The sequence below is a fragment of the Macrotis lagotis genome, chromosome 2 (genome assembly GCF_037893015.1).
Source record: "Macrotis lagotis isolate mMagLag1 chromosome 2, bilby.v1.9.chrom.fasta, whole genome shotgun sequence".
NCBI lineage: Eukaryota > Metazoa > Chordata > Mammalia > Peramelemorphia > Peramelidae > Macrotis > Macrotis lagotis.
This window is the reverse complement of record NC_133659.1, coordinates 116,067,204-116,091,235: the sequence shown is the minus strand read 5'-3', so window position 1 is coordinate 116,091,235 and position 24,032 is coordinate 116,067,204. Positions and strand designations below refer to the sequence as shown.

The 24,032-nt window shown below is 36.0% G+C and overlaps 1 long non-coding RNA gene across 4 annotated transcripts; it reads left to right on the top strand.

Annotated features, from left to right (window-relative positions):
• The first annotated feature begins 454 nt into the window (after positions 1 to 454).
• LOC141513128 (uncharacterized) lies at positions 455 to 16,948 on the top strand. Of its 4 annotated transcripts, none has more exons than XR_012475721.1 (4): positions 455 to 640; positions 3,220 to 3,320; positions 16,290 to 16,404; positions 16,813 to 16,948. It is a non-coding gene; the product is annotated as an uncharacterized LOC141513128 (long non-coding RNA). The 4 variants fall into 4 exon arrangements; XR_012475722.1 differs by lacking the exon at positions 455 to 640 and adding an exon at positions 993 to 1,121; XR_012475720.1 differs by lacking the exons at positions 455 to 640; positions 3,220 to 3,320 and adding an exon at positions 14,288 to 14,985 and having other exon boundaries at positions 16,181 to 16,404.
• Positions 16,949 to 24,032: the final 7,084 nt, after the last annotated feature.

Here is a 24,032-nt window from a genome sequence, read left to right as displayed (position 1 = left end):
CTATTACACATTCTTTAAAATGGCATGTGTTCCAAGTATCCCCCCCCCCAAAAAAAAACCATTCCCCAAATGGACTCAAATTTATTTCTCAGCAGATGAATTCAGTTCATACTTTATTAGGCTAAATGAAGTGAAGTTCATCTCCCTTTTTGCCAAACATTAAACAAAACCCTATTTGTCTATCCTTTTAGGATATGCTCTTTCCCAATGTCTTAGAAGATGGAGTCTTTCCTTTATTGACAAACTTTCTCTTCAGTCTGTGCCTTTGATTCTACCTCTTGTTCCACTGAATACAGTTTCCATAAAGAATAATAGAATATTGGAACTGAGAGGCCATCTAGTCCCACTCTTATAAGGAAATTGAAGCCAAGAATTTGTCCAAGATTATCCCATTTCCTCCCCTATCTTCAATCTCCCTTCTCTGATTATTCATTCCCTTCTGCCTACAAGATGATCAAGTCTTCTCTATCCTAAAAAAGTCTTCCATCCACTCTTTTACAATCTCAGTTTACTTTGCTGTCTCTCTCTTCCCCTCCACAGAAGTAATATTGAATTCTATTTCTTCTACTTCCCCATCATTCACTTCTTATAACTCCATGGAAGAGGAGACAACATTCTTGTCCTGAAGGAAAGACAGCAGGTGACTGCTGAATCAAACTACCCTACTATTCAAAGAACACCCTCCCCTCAGATTCTGGTACAGATATTCCTGCACTCAAACAATCTGAGAATATCAACATCCTCCCCAGTCTAGACAGGTCATATTTTTATTCTAGCTTTCTTGAAGCCATTATGAAGGGAGTCCATTTCCTTCACCACCACCAAAACCAACTGCTGGCCAATTATTATTGACAGATTTAGGTCAACCTATAAGACCAAAGATTATCAACATCCCATTCCCCAAGTCACAACCCCTCCTTCCAACCCTTCTCTCTAGTTATCTCTCAGCTGTAATCCTTGCTTCGAATGTCCAAATCACAGAGACAAGAGATCGCTCATAACTTCAAGACTGATAGAACATTGGCAGAATGATAGTTGGCAGTTAGGAGTGACAGTTGAAGGGTCTTGATGGGAAACTCCTTTCCCTCTGAAGTCAAGGAGATGTGTTTGTGATCCATAAGGTCTGAAGAATTTGCAGTGTGTGCTCCCTTTTTCCTGTATAGTCATGAAGAAAGGGATTGTGGTTTTTTTTTTCCAATGAGCAATTACTTGATCAATTATAGAGAGAGGAAAAAACATCAACTAGAGAGGAGTTGGAAAATAGAAGAAAGGTGTAGCAATCTTGTCTGATGAAGCTGCTTTTAAGCTATATTATGAAAAGTATTTAGGAAAATAGGACAGGACAGGGAGGAAACAAGCATTAAGACTCCTACTGTATGCTAGGCACTGTTAAGTGCTTGACAAATATCTCATTTTAGACTCACAACAACCTTGTGAGCTAGGTTCTATTACACCCATTTTAGAGTTGAGGAAACTGAGGCAGAGGTGATGTGACTTGCTCAGGGTAACATAAGTATCTGAAGCCAGATTTATTTTTAGATTTTTCTGACTCCTGCTAATGCCCTGTGAGACATAAGAAATTTAATATCTTGACAGACACTAAATGGAATAATTCCCAGTCAAGTAAAGGGTAATCAGTAACTGATATTTTAAAGATCATAGTCACAACTGTATGTTTCCAAAGCCTTAGTTATGTTTTAAGTCTTTAATTTAGTGAATAGACAGATGGTACTAGCTTTAAGAGTTTAAAATTAGTCAGACTTTTGGAACACCCTTTAGTATAAATGGGTTTATTATACCATTTATTATTGCTCCCATTGGATATCATCTGAATATTTATTTAAACGTGGTCTTTTAAGAGTAATTACTAAGGAAGTATATAGATAGGAATTCAGGATTGTACCTATTCACAAAGATTACTTTGTGAAGGGGGTCCCATAGCATAGCCCATAGCAGCAACTTCTTCCCTGCGGAAGTCTAACCCATGAATGTAAGTGTGAGTTGAGGAGAGTGAACCAAGGTGGAAAAGCAACCTTTGTGAATAGATGACTTAGCAGATGCCTCTGAAAGCTCTTCAACCTTTTCCTTCTCAGTATCCTCAGCTACAAACGACCCAGAGAAGAAAGTTCTCATCACCAGCGTCCTTAGTTTAGTGTCAAATGGTGCAACATTAAATATATAATATATATATTGTGTATATAATATATATATATATATATATATATATATGCTTTAATCTCTGGAAGCGATGATAAATAAGATGTCTTATATAACTTGCCACTATGCCCTGAGAATTCTAGGCTTTTCCAGCTTATTTGTAGCTTAAATCTCATATATTGACATGTCTGCCCCTATTTGAATATGAACTTGTTGAGAGTATGAATTGTATTACTTTTTGATATCTAACTTCAGTGCATAGTAGAGTATTTGTATGTACTAAGTTATTAATGTTTTTTTCCTGCTTCCTTCCAGACACTTGGTTCTCTTTCTATCTCTCCTGGTCTTATTTGCCGGTTCTTTTAATCACTTAGGAGTGTTGTCATGCCTCCTCTTCAAAGTTCTGTATTGGTAACTTCACAAAGTATTTTCCTAGATACGATCTTGTGAACTATGAAATATAAATATAATTGTTCACATTTTGTAGATGATGGCACTAAATTTCAAGGAAATTAAATGATTTTGCCCATGGATACACAGCAAATAAGTGTTGAAGCACTTTGCAAAACTTAGTGTTAATGAATACCATCTGTTTATCATTCTATCTTTCTGTCTGTCTACCTGTTTATTATTTAAATTCAACTCAAACCCTGGTCCCATACATTCCAAGCCCAGTGCTCTTTCCAATATGTCATATTTATTTAGTTGTTTCTTCATTAGCTATCATATCTGCTGTCATAGCTTCAATGATCACTTCTATTGAGTATTCCTAAATCACATCACCAGTCCAACATTTTTATCTATCTGAACTCTTCATTTGCATTTCCAACTGATGCTTCAAATTCAGTGTACAAAAGAGTTCTTTATACCTTTCCCTTTCCCTTCGACTTAACTCTTTTCTCAATGACATTGCTTCTATTAATGACATAATAACCTTGATTTCTCTCTCTCTCTCTCTCTCTCTCTCTCTCTCTCTCTCTCTCTCTCTCTCATCATCCATATCCAATTGGAACAAAAATCTATGGATTCCTCCATAATATTCTTGCATTTATCCCCTTCTAGGAAGCTAAATGGATTAGTCCAAAAAGTACTAAGCCTGGAGTCAGGAAGACTTGAATTCAAATCCAGCCTCAGATACGTACTGGAGATATCAACAGCTATGGGCAAGTTTACTGCAGTTTTCTCAACTTTTTTAAAGGGAATAATACAACTATCTCCCAGGGTTGTTGTAAAGATCAAATAGGATAATATATGTGTCTCATACATGCATAGTTGAACCTGAATAAATGCTTGTTCCCTCCCCTTAGTTCATAGAACATAGACCAGGCTATTATTATTGTCTCATTCTTTTGATCTAATCTGGCAGTCTGGAATAGTAGCTAAAAAAGTCTGCCTTAAATTAAAGCAAGTCCTGGGTTCCAATCTTGATCTTGATGTATATACTGGCTATGTGACCCTGGTTTAACCTCTCTTTGCTCTAGATAATGCTCTAAAACATTTATTTAGCTTCTACTTTATCCTAGGTGCTATGCTAAGTACTTTACAAGTATCTTATTTGGTCCTCAACAATTCTTCAAGAGAGGTACTAATATTATTTTACAATTGAGGAAACTGAGTCAGGGAAGGAATAAATGACCTGCTCACAGTCACACACCCCTGTTCTATCTATTGTATTCCCTATCTGGATTGGTAGAGTAAGTTTCCTAAACCAGAAGAGTCTTATATCAATATATCCCTATCTTCAAATTCAATGAAGTTCAGATAGAAATAGTGCTTGGGTGGGTTGATATCCTGCTATTACTCTTTCATGGTTAATGTTCTGTGATGCCATTATTAGACTGCTTTATAATGTAAGTTAAGCAAATACTTATGAATCTGTCTTCTAGGAACATAGTATTCAAAACTAAGAAGGGCAAAATATGCATTCAAGAATTGTAATTTTCTGAGCTGGTAGATATAGGTGTTAACCTAGAGAATATACATTTAAAAATTTAACTATTTCAATATAATTGACTTCTCTTTTAATCTTATGTATTTTATTCTATGCATTTAAAAACATTACCCTGAGAAGGGTACTAAAGGGGTCCAGGATATACAAGCAAAGTGAAGGACTCCTGTAAGGTTTAGAGTGATGATCTATATGGCATTAATAGCAGTCTACATTTTGCATTCTTTGACACAAGGAAGCAACTGAATCAAGGCTGCAAGTATATGATCACATAGATATCATCATCATCACAAATCAACACTTTCTGCCCCACTTCATCCCATATTTATGACACTGTGCTAAGTCCTACTACATCAAAGTCACTGAAGAGAAAGAATATATTTTTAGAATTTACAAGTGAAAAAAAAGATAGTTCATACATTGGTTTCTCTGTTCTCTTTTTAAAAGAAAATCTTAAGGTCTAATATCTATTCTTTCTTCTCAGAGATATTTACACCATTGTGACAGAGCACTAATGTGGAAAGCCTTTTTTTTAAGAGGGGAGGGTTTTTTAGGAAGGGCAATTGGGGGAGGGAGAAACTCCATTTTAATGAAGCTGGGAGTTCACATGGACCTTTAAGACTTAAAAAAAATGTAAATTTTAGATGCCAAAGTCTTGAAAGGGGTTTGACTGCCCATGGCTTTTGTGTGCCTTTCCAGATGGCAGATGCCATTTTGTGTTTTGCATAAACTGACTAAATTTGCTTGCTCTTTGTACTTATTGCAGAGGAAACCATTCTCTGCTTTCAATAGGACAGAAGAGCTCCTTGGCACTGGAAACCCTTCTGGTCTGGTGAGAGAGAAATGTTTAAGGGAGTATTCTGAGTACAAGCTAAGAGCATCCAAAACTTCCCACATTTGGGTTGTTGGGAGAAGTTGGGCCAGGACTTTGAAATAATCCATAAACCCCATAATGTAGGGAAAGAAATATCCCTATCACCTTTGATAATTGTCATATCGTCCTTACTAATAACCATTTTATCCATATTAGTATTGAAGAAATTCCTTGTGCTATCTGTTCATTTTATTAATATTTTATGAATTATAAAAAATCTTGTATAACAAAGGGGTTTTACTTCAACCACTTGATTTCTTGTTTTTCTACTATTTTCCTGTTTCCCATCTACCTAACTGTAGGTCAGTTCTTTAGGTCTTTCATTGTGAGCAGTTCTTTATGTCTTTCAATGTAAGGTAACCTAGCCTGCTGTCAAGAAGGTAATTTTGAACTCCAAAAACATTCCAGGAGATCTGTTTGACTTCAAGATTTCAATACTGTTTCCTGATATCCCAGAATAACCAAAGCCTTACAATCTTATGGAGGAAGAATAAATATTTTATGGGTAATTGGCATTGTTGGGTGATATTCAGAGAGAAGCTTTTTCACTATACATATAGATCACATTTGTATATGTAGCTCCACCACATTTTTTTTGTTGTCTCAAATTGATTTCACTGGGGGCCCATACCAAACTACAGGAGCCACTCTTTGGAGAAAAGCTGAAGACTCATTCTTATAAATGGCTATTCCACAGGATAATGGCACCTAAGCCCTGGTTGGCCAGTAGTGGGAGGAAAGAGAAGGAATGTGGTTATTAGATAGTGTTCATTGACTTTTCCTGGGACAGTGTAGGAATCCTTTGCATGGTGAAATTGTAATAATGGTGTCACTGACCCCAATTTTTTCCTTCTAAAGCAAAAATTCATGTTTTGAAAAAGTCCCAGCATTCTTTTGGTGATGCTATGTAATGATGCTGCAGATGTTGAAATAACAAAATGATATAAAAGTGGCAATATCAAGAGATGTGTGGAGGATAGAAACAGACTTCAGCATATTGCTCAAGATAAATTGAATGCAAAGAAATGGAATTAAATATAAAAAAAGAGGCCTGAGGAAGAAAAGAGATAGACTGGTCATGTAGTGAAATTTTTTTTTTTGTTCAGTTGTTCAGTCATGTCTGAATGAGTTAGTTATGACTTTATTTGGGGTTTTCTTGGCAAGGATACTGGAGGGGTTTGCCATTTCTTTTTCCACCTTGTTTGAAAAATGAGGAAACTGAGACAAACAGGTTAAAGTGACTTCAGGGTCACACAGATAGTAAATGTTTGAGGGCAGATTTAAACTCAGGAAGATGAATTTCCCTGTCTTTATGCTCAGCACGCTATCTGCTGTGCCACCTGGTTACCTGTAGTGAGATTTAAGGGACACATACACACACAACATGATATAATTATTACTTCAATACATAAGCAATATCAAGAGACTTAGATGAAGGCCCCCATTGCATTGTTTGGGTTCCCTATAAAGTATTTGGTTAAGAGGGACCCAGGATGTGTCATTGTGGAAAGTTGCTTTAAGTGCCATTAGGACAGTATCCGGGTTCTGTTCAAGAGTGAAAGCATAAGAATTAAACATTCTGTGCTTAAAATTAATAATTTGTTTCCCAAATATAAAACAAATAAATAGTACATTTCAGAGTGGGAGGTTCCTATTCTGCTTCCACCTCAAATCTCACCAGTGTGCAAACAATCTGAAAGCAATTGACAATTATCAGAAATGCTTTATTTAACCCCTCTTATTCCACAAAGAGTTTGTCTTACTAAGTATTAAATAGCAGCAACTCATCTTTGCATAGTACTTCAAGATGTTAAGTTTATTTTCAACAGCTCTGAGAACTAGATAATTCAGATATTATCCTCATTTTGTAGATAAGGACATTGAGACTCTTAGATTTTAGTGACTTTTGGTTATACAATAAATATATAGAGGTGAGCTTTGAACCTAAATTTCTTGATACTTGAGGGCAAGGTGCTTTCCAATATGTCAGTCATACTGTCCCTCAAAAGGTAGCAACTCACCAATTTGACTTTTCACCCAAAAGTTAGCTTGAAAAGTTGGTATGAAAAGATTGAAGATATTTTAGAACACATGAAATAGTTATCAAAATTAGTTCAATGTTAAACTTTTTTTTTGTCTTATTGGACTTGTATTCACTTCATATAATTTACTCCTTACCTCCTCCTAATCACTTATTCTATCATATTAGATGGGCTAAGGCAAATGTTGAGGTAAAAAGACTGAAATGGCTTACTCCCCCAACTCCAACCTAAAGCTTATTCCCCTTTTCTTCTGCTATTTGAACCTTTGAGGGTGAACTTGAAGGGAGACAGAGGGTGGAAAAGCAAGGAAAGGAGAGAGAGAGAGAGAGAGTAATATTAGAGAAAAGGAAAGGGGAAGGAAAATCCAATCTAATCTAATAGCTTTTATCAAGTACCTACTATATTCAAGACAAGAAATGTAATAAATGACTTCCTTGGAGTCCCTCTGAGTCTGTCATTTCTCCTCTAAGTGGCCTTAGAGGATCCCTAAAGACTATAAATTATAAATAGTTAATTGATCTATAATCTCAATATAATGAATTTTCACAAAAGGAGTTCCCCACACAGATGAAATCATTGGTTAGGCTACCCACCTTGTCGTCCTTTTCATATCTCCCTAAAATAACACTCTAGTCACTGAGCTAGGTGTTTTAGGATATAAGAGCAGAACCAAAAACAGTCCCTGGAGTGGTTGGTTTTATACCACTTAAGACAAAATAGCTCAGATATCTTTTCCTTAACCTGAAGAATGTAGTTTGGCTCTTTCAATCTCCTAAATTAACTAGATAGCTTCAAGCTCTTCTTCCCTTTCTTAGGACCAAGATCCAAGTTCTAGCTCCAAATTCAAGAGCTCATTCTTTGGTTAATTTGATTCTTTAGAACATTACATTATAATTTTGTGATATATTAAAATTTCTTTTGAGGATGAGTGTGACTATCACAGAATGCTGAGGAAAGGGAAAGTGAATGAAGCAGGAGAGGTGATGATTGGATCAATTTTCATTCTAGGAACAGAAGTTGTCCAACCATGACAGAGAGAAAGAGAACAGGCCCTTAGGTAAGGGAAAATCAGGCCCATATGTTTTTTCTTTATTATTTATTTTTCCTCATTTGATTTGATATAGAATGAAAAGGTTAGGTGCCAAGTTAAAATATAAAGGGGAAATTAAATCTTCCTTTTAAAATAACTTTAAAAATTAATTTATATGCCTCATTTTAATGCTTTTCTTGATGAAATATACATCTGAATAAAGGGAGGTCTGTCATGACTAGGATATGCATGAAGGGCATGCTATTCAGATTTATGGCCATCCAAGAAACAAAAGATATAGATCAGGCTATTAACTGGAACTAGACCTTTTTTTGAAAAAAAAAAGAAAAAACAAAACCTTTTAAGTGGTGTCCATATCTAGTTGAAGTGGGTAGTGTGCACAATAACACAATTATAGGGGACATAACAAGGTAGTAGCTAAGAGAGCTCAGTTCTCAGCCTCTCTTTTCCCCAGGTTCTGTCTATATTAGTTATTTTGCACGACATTACCTGGGTCAAAGTCTATTTAAAAGAAAAGAAAAACAGATAAGACCATTTTCAGCTTTCATCAAAAAGCAGGCTCCATCACCCTTTGTTGTAGAGAATTCTTTTCCTCCATTGTTAGTGAGATATTTTTCCCAGCTCTTCACATGGAATCCAAAAACACTCTTGAATTTAATGAGTGCAAAGTAAAGTGGAGCATCGGACCAATTGCCTAAGTTAAGATAATTAGTAAAACTGCAAAGTATCGTTCCCTCCACAAAAAAAGAAGCTTCTACCTACCCACCCACTGACTTACTACCAACCTACCTACTTACCTACCTATCTTATCTGTCTTTATCTATCTATCTCTCTATCTCTCTATCTATACGTAAATATATGTAAATATTATATATATTATATATATTTGGCATTGGGGATACAAAGAGAAGGAAATAAAAAAAAAACATTGATTTATAATTCCTAGGAATTCACAAGACACATAATTCCCAATTCCCTGGCAAGTTACTTAATTTCTTTCAACTCAGTTTTTAATTTTTAAACTGGGGATGATGATAATAGTTTGTTCCTTATGAAGTATGAGATATATATGTGTGTGTGTGTATGTGTGAAACCCTTGCAAAATTTGAAAGTACTGTGTAAATTTGAACTATTAAAATATGAACTATAATATTAACTTTAATATTACTAGGATATGGCAAGCAGATAAGTATATATGACATAATGTGAAGAGGAAAGAATACTGTTTGCCAGGAACATCAGGAAAGTTCTCCTATAGGTATTGGCCTCTACCTTGATTGACCTAAATTCCTAGGTTTTTGTCAATAAAAGTTTCATAATTTATGTAAGAGTCAGTCCTTATAAACTTTCTTTTTTACTCTCTGGTCAAGTTGTTTTTCTTAGCAGTCTAAAGACTCAGGAGAGAGAGAGAGAGAGAGAGAGAGAGAGAGAGAGAGAGAGAGAGAGAGAGAGAGAGAGAGAGACTATTGACTATTGATCTGTCTTTTGGGTCATCTAAATGATTAAAATAAATGTACTTTGGTGATCTTATTATTGTATGGAAACTGGTCTGAAGAATGCATACATCTGGGCTCTCATCCCACCTCCCCACATCCAATCTGTTGGACAAGGTCAGCTCTCTACCCGCTTCCGTCGTGTGCAAGCCCCCCATCTCTGTACCTCTCTGTACATCTCCTCCCACAAGGTCTTCTTGCTATTCCCTAAGCAAGAACCTTACTCCATTTCTGGGCTCTGGCTGTCTGTCCTCTAAGTCTAGAACATTCCTCCCTCTTCATATGATTGGTTGCCTTCTCTTGATTATGGATGTTCTATGGAGCTTGTTTGTGAAGTCAGAGCTGCCTTTCAATTTTCTTTGAAACTCCAGAGCTTAGCATGGTGTCCGGAATGGCAGGCACTTAATAAATGTTTATTTACTGATTGACTATAAGCAAATATTCCTGGATAAAGAGAAGCAGAATGTTGATCTAATATTAGTTTAAAATAATTTACTGAGCAAGGATGTCTGTTTAAATGGACCTCTTTATCCTAGACACATAGATTCGAGTGCAAAGGAATGTCTGAGATGATTGAGTCTAACTTCACCATTTAATAGATGAGAAAACTGAGGCCCAGGCTGAACAACTTGGCCTGTGGATACATGAACTGGAAACCTCAGAGTAAGAATCTGAACCCTTAGACTCTGACCTTAGAGTCAATGATCTTTCCACTGTAGAACTATTGTTCCCTGAACTTGTCCCTCCATCCCCCACCTCCTCCTCTGTCCCTCTTGGAATCATTAACTTTCTTTTGGGATAAGCTCAGATACTTTCTTAAATAGGTCTTTTCCTGATTCCTTTAATTGTTAGTATTCTCTCTTTCCTCCTTCAAATATCATGTATTCATGTTTATTATTTATTTATTTATATTTATATTTTATATTTAGTTATATTATTTATCTATTTATTTATCTATTTATCAGTATATGTATTTCTATCTCTATCTATCTATCTATCTATCTATCTATCTATCTATCTATCTATCTATCCTTAATATTCCCCCCTCCCAGTAGAATGTAGGCACCTTGAGGATTAGAACTTATTTTTCCTTTGATTCTCCCAATGCCTAAACCAGTGACTTGCCCTTGGCTGGCTTTTAATAAAAATTATGAAATTGGACTGGAAAAGTAAAGTCTCATCATCAAAGAACTTATTGCCTAATTGTAAAGACAGACCATACACAGATAAAACACCATGAGAACAATCACAGAATAACACAGCAGATTGTTGGTGGAAAGCAGAGAGGGCTGAGGTTCCAAGCCTCCACATTTGTCTCGGCAGCACATTTTTTTTTCTTTCAACTAGAATGATCCAATTGCCTCAACTCTCCATTTCCTCTCATAGGCAAACATGGAGTGAGCTGAGTTGACTAAGTACAGGGAGATTTCAGGACAGGAATGTTGGCAGCAGAAGTGGTGCTGTTCAGCAGTTCTCTTGTCTTATCGTTCTTGGCACTGTGTGTGTCCATTCTGGTGGTACAGTTACAGGGGGGCTCATGATGACACAAGAGATACCTTGACATTTCAGCTGCAAAGGTCACAGCCTGGAAAGGCATAAGAACAGACAGAATCCCTAGAGTTGTACTTGACAAGGTCTGGACCATGAAGCAAGGATCATATTGTACCCTCTGCCTGTCTGGATGGCAGTCTAGTAGGTTCTTACCTGCACACTCAGCAGTTAAATTTTTCTTTTAATCAAATTAAGAAAAAAAGACATTCATATTTCAGTTTTTATGGGTGTTCCCCACCAAAATGTGCCTTTGGTTTGAATTATTATGGAATAGTGGAAAGTTCACTAGTTATGGAATCAGAGAAACTGGGTCCAAATTCCTCTTTAATATTGTGCTCTCTGGAATTCTCTTCCTTCTCTCATCTAGAAGTGGGGCTCTGACATCACTGCATCACTTAATCCTTTACAGGGCTATTCATACTTTACCTAAATCACATCTTCACAGATCCTGGAGGGGGATTAATTATACTTAAACTCCTTGCTTCCTATGGCTACTTCCATTTTCTCTCTCTTTATTCTCCTTTTTACTGCTTCCTTTACTTTATTATCATAAGTCAGCAGACTACTCCTTTGAAACTCAGTGGATTAAAAATTTTATTGTGTTCTAGACCGTATGTCCTTCTCCCTGCTTTCTCAAAGAATTCAGCACCTGGCTCACCATTTTACTCTTGTCCTTTACTTTTGTTATTTAGTCGTTTTTAGTCATATATGATTCTTTGTGACCTTATGTGGGGATTTCTTGACAAAGATGCTGGAGTGATTTGCCATTTTTTTTCTCCAGTTCATTTTTCAAATGAGGAAAATGAGGCTCACAGGGTCAAGTGATCTGTCTAGGTCACACAGCCAGAAAGTGTCTGAGGCCAGGTTTTAACTCACAAATATGAATCTTACTCACTTCAGGTCCAGCACTCTTATCTACCACATCATCAAGCTGCACTGTCCTTATATTTTGTAACTTCATAGAAATGCTCCCTAAATTCACTAACCTAGTTTTTCAGTTTTTCTAAATCCCATTGCTTCCTCCTTTGTTTCTCCTCAGCCACACTTAAGGATAGCCATAGTCTAGACCTCATTAATACCTACAAATGTTTCACTTCTTTCACAAAAATATTGGCTTTCATTTGATTGTTCCCTATGCCGCACTACTACTAAACTTATTCTTTTCCCTCTCCTTTATCTCCAATCTCTTGAACTCCTAAGAACTCTTCTTAGATTCGGATGCTATTTTCTATTTTTCTATATCGTTAATTCAACTCCATATCATACTTCACCCTTGAATCCTGTACCCTCTTATTCCTTGCCAAACTTTAGCCTTTGATTATTCCTACCACCCACCATTACTAATCCTACCCACATACTACTGACTATAATTGGAGAAAGTCATACAGCTATATTGACTGGATAAATTTCTATTATCCAGTTTGTTTGGTTATTCTACAGTGAATATTCCTTTAGTTCATGCTTTATACAATATGGTTGTATTCACCTTCGGAATTCTTTGATTCTGTGAGCTTTGATTGGGTCTTTACTACAGTAAGGTAAGCCTTTTATTCTTCCCTTATTTCCTATCTCACACTCCATTTAAGATATTCCATCTCTTCTCTACAAGGACTCTTTATCCCATTCCCTTTTGTCTTCATCAGCAGACTGCCCACTCTATCATCTCTACTCTCTCTCATCTTCATTTTCATCTTCTGGTTTCTTGTCTAGTGACTTCAGGCATTCTGAGTCTCTCACATCCTTAAACATCCTATCCTCCCCTTGAGATGTCATCTTCACTCTCCTCCTCCCTTTCTCAACCAAACCCCATCACTAAACTGAAGACGATAGCACATCTCTTGCAATTGACTCCTCCTCTCCACTCACACAACTCCCTCCTTCATTCCATCCTTCATCACCTCTCACGTAGATTATTGCAATAACTTTCTAATTGTTTAATCTGCCCCAAGTCTCTCATCATTCTGGTCCATCCTACACACTGCTGCTGAAGTAATATTCTTAAAGTAGAGATCTGACTATGCCATTCCTGTACATAACCAGTTCCCTGTTGCCTCTGATAATCAAATAAAAATTCACATGTTTAGATTTTACAACTCTTTACAACCAACACCCAACCTATCTTTCCAGCTCCATGGAATATTATTTCCTCATCCCTCATTCTACAATTCAGTCAAACTATTCTTTTTTTCTGTTCCTCACATGTAGTTCCTCCCCATCCTCAATCTCCCATCTCTGAGTCATTATTCTGGGCATATCTGAAAAATATACTCTTTTCTCTCCTCTGATTTATTAGGATGCAGCTCAACCAATACTTTCTACATGAAACTTTAATCATCATAGACCTCAATGTCCTCATCTGCAAAATGAATGGTTAAACTGAATGGTTTCTGAGAATGTAGGGTATAATACAAGTTCTGATGGAGTTTGTTACTAGAAAAGTCACTTATATTCTTTGAATCTCTTTCCTCATCTGTAAAATGGGGATTCTATTACTCTCCCTATCTAGCTTCTATGGTCATGGTGAGGAAAGTGCTTTGTAAAAATAAAGTACTATAAATTGAATGATCATTATTATTGCCATCCAAGTATGATTTTTATATTACTCCATCAATTGTGCCTCATTCTTCCACTTAATCTCTACCCTTCAACATTGCCTCTTTGTTTCAGTCTAGCCAATATCTTCTCTTTTTTCCTTATGTGATTTGCTCATTTCTATTTCTTTGCCTTTATTTTTTTGCTTCTCATTTCTGAAACAATTTTCTCCCTTTTTTTCTTACCAAACAGTCTCTTTTGACCTAGTCTCTCAGATTTATCAGTTCTTTACTCTGTATTTACTCTTCATCTACATGGTTAAGATTCACAAATTGTTTCTAAAACTTTTTGAGTAATAGTTTCTATTTTAGTAACTTTTAATAGCAACAAATACCCATTTGATAGTATTTGTACCCTTACTATCAGTTGATTGAAGCCATGTACAATGGTCAATTATTAATATTGGTGCTGTTTTTAATTTGCATTTTACTAATCATGACATCTATAAATAATTGAATATTCATTAGTGAATCATGTTCTTACTTTCTTACATTTGATCAAAAGATGTAATTTTAATAAGATGCCATTAGGGGCAGCTAGGTGACACAGTGGATAGAGCACCGGCCCTGGAGTCACCAGCCCTGGAGTTCAAATCTGACCTCAGACACTTAATGATTGCCTAGCTGTGTGACCTTGGGCAAGTCACTTAACCCCATTGCCTTGCAAAAACAAAGAAATAAGATGCCATTTTTATTGTTGTTACTATTTTAATACAAAGAAGCATTTGACTTGGTAGAGTAAAGTGTTACCTTATGGGTTATCTTTACAACATAGTGGCTTCCATTCATTTTTAAGAACATTCAAATTTCCTTAGGAGATATAATAATAGAATTAACCCTATTCAAGTGATTTCTACATAAGACATAAGACATAAAAAGATGGAGATTTTTGCTTATCAAAAATAGTTGCTGTTGTGATAAGGGAGATTCATCAAGGTATCCGGGCTCCCTGAAGTTGACTAGGTTTTCTAGATACTCCCCTTTGTAGAAGTTTTAATTGCATCAAACTCTAAAACATTGCAATGATACAAAAAGAGAAGTGAAATTCTCAAAGGAACTTGAATGGTCAAGCCACATAGGAAAGACCAAATGGATGAAAAATGTCTATTGCCCAGACAACCTATACAACCTATCCAACTGTATGTCTATCTAAACTAGAGAGAACATGAACTGTGTCCAGGGTTGAAAAAAAGGAAAAGAGAGGCTATATTGCTTTCAAAAAAGTGTAATAGTCTGCATCGTCGAGGGGACCTCCCAAATCTTAGCAAAGAGAGCTAGGTAGGTATTTGAGTCATATGTGTGTGTGTGTATTTATGTATATGAATATATATATGTCTTCAGAAGACAAAATTATTTGTGGAATTGCATATATATGAACTCCTCCATCCACCTCCACTTACATCCCCAACTGATTGGGAACTAAAGATAAATACAGGTGTGTGTGTGTGTGTGTGTGTGTGTGTGTGTGTTTGTATATAAGTGTGTGTTTTATTTTGCACTTAGCTTCGATACTCCATGATTCTCATGATTCTATCTAGGGCCTTCAATATTGACATGGTAGAATAGGAGGAGCTCCAATTCTGGAGTCAGATGATGTTGGTTCTAATTCTGACCCAGGCATTTGATATTGTGTAAATTGGAGCAAGTTTCTGATTTCTATCTGATCTTTAGTTTCCTCATCTGTAAAAAGTAGGGGAAGGTGTTGAGCAAGTAACCTCAAGTTCCTTTCCAATTCTATAGCTTTAAACTGAATCATTATATAGATGAAGAAACTATGACACAGCAAGTTTACGTAGGGACTTATACATGTTCACTGAGCTAATATCAGAATCTTGGTTTCCAGGTTACTGTTTTTCATTAATCCACTACTTCTCTTATCATATTTGTTTGTCAAATGAGATTGTAAATTCTTTTTGAGAAAGGTACCTTTTCTCTTAGTGTCCCCTAAATTCTATTAGTGATTCAATATACACAGCAGATTATTAGTAAATCCATATTATCCAAATTCATGTTCCAACTGATTTTGGATAAATGAGTTAGATGGTGTCTTTTCTCTTCCTACCTTCAGTGGTGGTACAGAGAATAGAGCACCAGCCCTGGAGTCAGGAGGACGTAAGTTCAAATCCAACATCAGACAATATTCTAAGCTGTGTGATTTTTGGGCAAGTCACTTAACCCCATTGCCTTACAAAAAAATTTTAAAAAAAAGAAGCTAAGCTTTGTAAGCCTGGATTATCTTCATCATCTATATGATTGTTTGGCAATGAGCTGCTCCTCTAACTTGTATTTGTAGCATTTGGACTCATAAAACCTGTGTTTGTAGCACTGGACTCATAAAAATCCATGGCCATTGTATTCCATTGAATTCAATTAATATTTGTTAATTGTAAGTAGAATGCAAGATCTTTAGGAGACCTGTTCATTTGGAGCTTTGTCTCCACAGAAACTAGTACAAGCGTCTTCCACATCGTAGGTGCCAAATAAAATCATACGGAATTGAATTGTCTGCTGCATTCAAGACACTGTAGGAAGGTTTCACTACTAAACTGGAATCTTTGGGTGTTTTGTGGAATGTTCTGCAGAAGACATAGCCCTCGATATGGATCTGGAAGGAAGATAAAGAGCTTAATAGTGATGGAGCAGAGGAAGAGAAAGAAAGGATCAAGATCCCAGCACTGGCCAGGACTCCTCACTAAGGTTTCCCTTCCATTGGGCTCAATCTATTTCTTTTAACAAAGTCTATTGAATAATTGCCTCTTGTTGAGAGGAGAGAATGCTAGTGTTGATTGTGATTGTGGGGTTTTGACTTTTTCCTTTGGGGTTCCCAGTGGGACAGAAAGTTTTAAGGGAGTTTCCTGTTTGTGTGAGGGACCTGATTGAGTAAGGAATATCAAAGTTCTCAATCTGCAGAACAAATACAGCCTGGGCAAAGGTAACAGAAATGTCTCCCTTCTTGCCCCTCCAGTGTTTTCTAAGGGGATGTTTATATCTCGAGTTGCATAACCGAGCACCTCTGGCTTGCATGTGCAATGAAGAAAAGGCACCCCATTGGGGAAGTCTGCCAACTACACGAAGTCATTGACCTCTTTATTTCTCCTCCTTTAGGTCATTCATAATTATAGTTACACCTGGGTTGCTACTTGAGGACAGTTGGAAACATAAAATTCATCATTAAGATAATTCTAAAATGCAGATGTAGGACAGAGAAACAGTCATCTAATTAAAATGATTTTTCACTTTTCTTCCAGATGTTTGTCTCTTATTAGACACAGTTCTTGGCTATGTCTGTAATAACTAAACAGAATCAATAAAAAAGTAAATTTGTTTTTTTTTAAAGTTTGTTTTGGCTAGTTCAATAGCTGATCACTGAGCACTCTGTGGGATTAGTACACTGTCCAGTTATTGCAGTTATTTTAACAACTGTTTTGTGAAGTGATTCTACCGATTGCTCGGCACTGAACCTGCAAGTCCTGAATATGGTTGGAGACAAAGTATCTTATAGTTAGAGAGAATGACAACTTCAGTGAACTTATTTTATTGATAAGAAATCTGAGACTTAGAGAGTCCGAGTGTCTTTTCTTTTTACACTTTTATATATTTTTTCAATAACATGCCAAGCCACTTTTCAACATTCATCCATTTTTTAGTTTGATTTCCACATTTTTCTACCACCCTCCTTTCCCCTTCTCCCCATGGCAGCGAACTATCAAACCAAAGTTGTACATGTACAATCATGTTTAACATATTTCCATCTTGATCACATTGTGAAAGAGAGTTCAAATGTCTTGATTTAGATAACACAGATAAAGAAGAAAGTCAGGATTAAAATACAGATCTCTGTCACCTTTTTTATCATAACATCTATTTCAGGATAGCTAGGTGGTCAGGAAAAATCTTCTTGAGTCCAAGTATGACCTCAAGACTTACTAGCTGTGAGACCCTGGACAAGTTCCTGTTTGCCTCAGTTACCTCATCTGCAAAATGAGATGGAGAACATTCCAAATGGGGGGTAGGTAAGTGGCACAATGAATAGAGCACCAGTTCTGAAGTTAGGAGCCTCAAACACTTGATATGTACTAGCCATGTGACTTTGGGCAAGTCACTTAACCCCACTGCCTTGCAAAAAAGCAAAAAAGGAAAAAAAGCCTAAATGGAGTCACAAAGAGTTGGACATGATTGAATAACAAAGTAATTTCTAGAATATTTGGACATGGACTAAACTAAACTGATTTTAAAGATTTTATCCCTACATCAAGAGGAAAAAATGTAGTTGAGACAACTTAGGCAAAAGTACTTATGAAAGCAAATATGGTTTTTAGGGATCTGTTAATCATATCTACTATAGAATTGGTCTCTATTTCTACAGCAGAATGTTTATCAAATCAATTGAAGGTGTGGATATTATGTGGTAGTCAATGCCAATGAAGACATGGAGGTACAAGAAATACAGAAGCAAGTTTTAAAGACCAAGTAAAGCAATGAGTTGTAAAGAATAGTTTTGGAATCGGGAGACCTGGAATTGCATCTTAGCTTTGATTATATTAGTTTTGTGATTCAAGATAAGTCATTTAACCTCTCTATGCCTCAGTGTCTTCATTTATAAACTGAGGATAGTAACATTTATGCCTCTAAGTTGCAAGGTTATTGTGAGGAAAGTGCTTTGTGAATTCTGTTGTGCCATATTCATGTGAGTAAAACAGTACCAAATCATTTTAGTGATTACTCCTTTGTACAGTTTGAAATCTGGTAGTGCTGTGCCCTCTTTCTTGTTACTTTTTCTTGTTTGTTTCCTTGAGATTCTTGACCTTTTGTCCTTGCAGATGAATTCTATAATCATTTTTTTCTAGCTCTAGAAAGAAATCCTTTGGAAACTTTATTGTTAAAGCATTGAATAAGCAATTTAGGTAGAATTGCCATTTTTATATTGGTTTATGCATAAGCAATTAATATTTCTCTAATTATATAGATGTCTTTTTATAAAAGAGTATTTTGGGAAGAATAAAGGCAGAGACTCACCTCCCCTAAGCTACTCCAAATTCCTTTAAATAATAATTCTAACTGAATGAAACAATTTTTCAGCTTAAGACAATTTGGAAAGATCCATGGGAAGAGTGTTGCCCTGAAGTTAGAAATAACCTACAGTGCAGCCTGGGTCAAGTACAGCAACCTGCCCCAGTCATACAGGATGAGATCAGAGGGTACCTGGGTCAGTGGTAGCAGTGGTGGCTTCCAGACCTTACAATCCAGGGAACAACTTGGAAGGTCAACAGGAAAATCTTGCTGCATTGGGGTGAGATTGGAGCACAGTCCAGAACAGGCCTCAATAATGCAGACCTAACCCTGGTGGACCAGGCACTTCCAGAGCTCTCAATTCATGAATAGTAGAGAGGTGAGAAGGGGATTACCATAGTCTCTTTGTTATCCTTGAGGCAGGACTCTGTTGCTTTGCTCCTTCTCAGATCTAGGTCATAGTCTGGGGCCCCATTCTCATGAAAAGGGTAACAGTGCTCATTGTCATAGAGGCGTGAGGACTCAGTTCCAGGGAAGATGATCACTCATAGATCAGATCACAGGCCAGGAGAGTAGTCAGTCTCTAATAAGACCTTAGAGAAATTGAGAATTTGCAGGTCGCTGAGAGGACCAGGACCTGGAAGTAGAGTCCCACCTTAACAAAGAGTTAAAATTAAATCATAGATTGGGAAAAAATCCAATCATAGACAATTACTTTGGTCATATAGAACAAAATATACACTCAGAAGAAGATAGAAAAACTGCTGCATCCAAGGTCTTCAAGAAAAATATAAATTGATCTTAGGTTATAGAAGATCTCAGAAACGATTTTTTTAAAACCAGGTAAGTGAGATAGAGGAAAAATTGGGAAGAGAAATGAGAGGAATGGTTGAAGATTATGAAAACTGAGTTAGCAACTTGATAAAGGAGACACAAAAATACTGAAGAAAACATCTGAAAAACCAGAGTTGTCCAAATGGAAAAAGCAGTCTGAAAGGCCAATGAGGAGAGGAATACCTTAAAAGGTATAATTGATAAATGTAAAAGGATTAGAAAAGTTCAATAAAGAAAATAATTTCTTAAAATATAGAATGGAGCAAAGGGAAGCTGATGATTTTGTGAGAAATCTAGAGACAATAAAACCAAAAGAATGAAAATCTAGAAGAAAATGTGAAATAACTCATCAGAAAAACAACTGACTTGAAAAACAGAACCAGGACAGATAAATTAAAAATTATTGGACTATTTCAAATAATAATAATAATAATAAAGAGCCTTTATGCCATTTTACAAATCATTAAAACTGCCTTGATATTCTAGAAGAAAAAGGTAAAATAGAAATGGAAAGAATCCACCAATTACCACCTAAAAGAGATCCCAAAATGAGAACTTTATAGCCAAATTTCAAAATTCCCCAGTTAAGGAGAAAATATTGCAAGCAGCCAGAAAGAAACAATTCAACTATTGGAGTTACAATTAGGATAATATAAGATTTAGCAGCTTCTGCATTAAGGAATCGTAGGCCTTGGAATATAATATTCTGAAAGGCAAAAGAGTTTGGATTACAACCAAGAATCAACTACCTAGAAAAGCTGAATATTCTCTTTCAGGGAAAAGATGGGCATTCAATAAATTCAATGAAAATTCAATTTCAAACTTGCTTGATGAAATGAAAATTCAGAATTTGATCTGTAAAAGGTAAACAGAAAAGACAAATCATAAGGTACTTAATGATGTTGAAATGCTTATATTGCTGCATGGGATGATAATACTGATAACTTATATGAACATTCTCATTTATTAGGGCAGTTGGAGCACATATGGACAAGATACAGATGGGAGTTGAATTTGAGGGTAAAATATATTTAAAAAGGTGTAGTTAATGGGCAAGAGGAATGTATAGGAGAAAGGGAAAGGAAAGGTAGAATAGAGGGTAAGTTATTTCACATAAAAGAGCAAAAAATCCTTTTGCAGTGGAAGAGGAGCAAGGTGAGGGGGAGTGAGTGAGCCTTACTCTCATCAGAATTGGCTCAGAGAGGAAATACCATACACATTCAATTGGGTATAGAATCAATCTTGCCCTAGATGAAAGTCAAAGAGAAAGTAGATGGGAGAAAGTGGAGGTAAGTGTTAGAACAGAGGGAAGATTGTAGGAAGGGGTGTTAAGATGCAAAACACTTTTGAAGAAGGACAGAGTGAAAGGAGAGAAAGAATAGAATAAATGGAGATGGGGGAATAGGGTGGAGGGAAATACAGTTAGCAAGAGAAAATGTGGGAGAAAAAATGTTGAAACCAGTTTCTTTTACTAAAGGCCTCATTTCTCAAGAACTGAGTCAAAATTATAAAAAATAAAAGCCATTCCCCAATTGATAAATGATCAAGAAATATGAACAGTTTTCAGATGAGGTTATCAATGCGATCTATTTAAATCTTTTTTTTTTAATGTCCTAACTCATGATTGATAAAAGAAATACAGGTTGGAACAATTCTGAGGTATTTACCTTATATCTACTGAATTGACTAGGACAGAAGGAGAAAATGACAAATGTTGGAAGGGATGTAGGGAAATTGAGACATTGATGCATTGTTGGAGGAGTTGTGAAATGATTAAACAATTCTGTAGAGCAATTTGGAACTATGCCCAAATGGCTATTAAACCATGTCTAGTCTTTGGTCTAGCTGTGCTACTGCTAGATCTATATTCAAAAAAAAAGATGAATTACAGGAAGAAAATCTTTATGTAATAGGGAGATTGAGGGGATACTCATTGGTTGGGGAATGACTGAGCAAACTGTGTTATGTGATTGAGATAAAATGCTATCCTATTATGGGAAATGATGAACAGGATGCTCAGGAAAAAAGAAAACTTATATAAGCTGATGCAATAGGAAATATACCTTTTGCAAAGTAACAGTAATATTTCAGAATGATCAGCTATGAATGACTTTTCTCAGCAAAGCTGTGATCCAAGAGAACTCTGAGGGACTTATGATAAAGAATACTATCCATCCCAAAGACAGAGATGATAGTGATTGAATACAGATTGAAAGCATACTTTTTTCCCATTGAAGCATACTTTATTTTTCTTGAGGTTTCTCTTTTTTTGGGGGGGAAATATGTTTACTTTTACAACAAGACTATTGTCATAATGTTTTTCATGACTACCCATTTTTAAACCATATCAAGTAATTTTCTCAATGAGGGGAAGTGGAGAGAGAATTTGGAATTATGTTTTGAAAATGAATGTTGAAACTTGTTTTTGTATGTAACTGGGGATGGGGTGAGGAAATATATTATCCTAAAATGTGTTTTTTAGTTATATTAATACAGCTCCTGTGTGTTTTGGCAACTAAATTCTCAAGCATTTCATATATTCTGAAGTTATTTTAAAAATAATTTCTTGTTCTATTTCTTTCTGTTGGGTTTTGTTCTATTTCCTTTTTGTTAAGTTTTTTTGTAAGGCAATGGGGTTAAGTGGCTTGTCCAAGGCCACACAGCTAGGTAATTATTAAGTGTCTGAGGCCAGATTTGAACTCAGGTACTCCTGACTCCAGGGCCAGTGCTCTATCCACTGTACCACCTAGCTGCCCCTCTATTTCCTTTTTATGTTTATATGTACACACACACACACACACACACACACATACACACATATATATTTCCTAAAATAAACCAGTTTATCTTCTTAATGTCATTTTCTCAAGCTAATTTTCAAATAGACTTTATTCATGTCAATTGGGATTAAAACTGCTTTCAGAAATTTGTAAATTAGTAGTTTATTACTAAGTGCATAATAATTATCTTTGTCGATGTATGTATGAGCATATATGGCTCAAGGCTAAAACTAACTAATGTTCAAATTATCTGACTAGTTGAAATCTTCACCAGGAGAAGTGCCTAGACTATGGAACAAAATGGTACATGAAAAAAGAATATATTTCAATTTTTGCAGCTAAGGTCAAACTTCATGTTGACAGAGGGCAATAGAGTTAGAACTGGAGGGAACTTGGAGACCATGTTAGCAGACAAGGAAACAAGCACAATGGTTAAGTGAATTGCCCATATTCACTAATCTAGTAAGTACTGAAGAAAGTCTGTGAACCCAGGTCTTCCTCACTTCAAACCCCTTCCAAATGTGCTGCTTAAACAACCTCCCTATGCCTTATCCTAACCTATTGAAATGAAGATTTCTCAAATGAATGTGAACATTAGCCAACCCCATTGCTTATATCAAGATAACTAATACTCTAATTATTAATTTAGCTTGTGAGAAACTATTCTTCATTTCTACTATGGATGATATGAAATGAAAATCACAAAATGGGGATATAGGGTAGAAATTCAAAAGATTCTTCTTATTACATGAAATATGATAAACTTGATTAAATAATTAATGTGGCTAGAGAATCCTGGAACTTGTCATGGATTTGAGAGAACTCTTTTTTTGGAGATAGATTTATTGTGACCATTCATGGAAGCAGAGGTATGGACAGGATGATCTTCAGAAATAGTCTTTAGTCTTCCAGGTTTCTACTTACCTCCTAAGATAGATTTATTGTGACCATTCATGGAAGCAGAGGTATGGACAGGATGATCTTCAGAAATAGTCTTTAGTCTTCCAGGTTTCTACTTACCTCCTAACTAGTGCTTTCAATATGAAGTAACATCCTTATTTTACCTTAAATCTAGTTTCATTCTGTGTTGCAGGAAAAATATGAGTTCAAATAAGAAGCACAGAAAGAAGAATATAATGTTTTAGAAAAAAAAACTTTTGAAACTAATAGAATGTGTAAGAAAAATCATTTAATAATCATAATCATGATTTTATTATTACTGCTGTGGTCACATTATTAAACTTAGACTGAAGGTAAGGAAAGAAGGAATGAGTAAGACAGAGAGAGAGAGAGAGAGAGAGAGAGAGAGAGAGGGAGGGAGAGAGAGAGAGAGAGAGAGAGAGAGAGAGAGAGAGAGAGAGAGAGAGAGATTCAGAAATACATCATGTGAATGACTGCTAGACTCCAGATTCCTAGGGCCTAGTTTTCCAATCTGGCAAACAGCTTGATGAGTCTGTTTATTCAGCCACAGTATCAGACATTCCCTTTTCCTGCCCAAAGAAGTCCCCTTTGAAGAACTGGCTCTGCTGGGGAGCAGTTTCCCTTTGGAAAGGCTGCTCCTGTTTGCAGACCTAAAGGAAAAGAACTGGAAACCCCACAAGAATGTTCTTTAGAGTGATATTCGATCTCCACGTGAGGGGAGGGTGAAAAAGTGGTAAAAGATTTATTTCCTGGTTGAAGGTTTTTTTCCCCTCTCAAGTG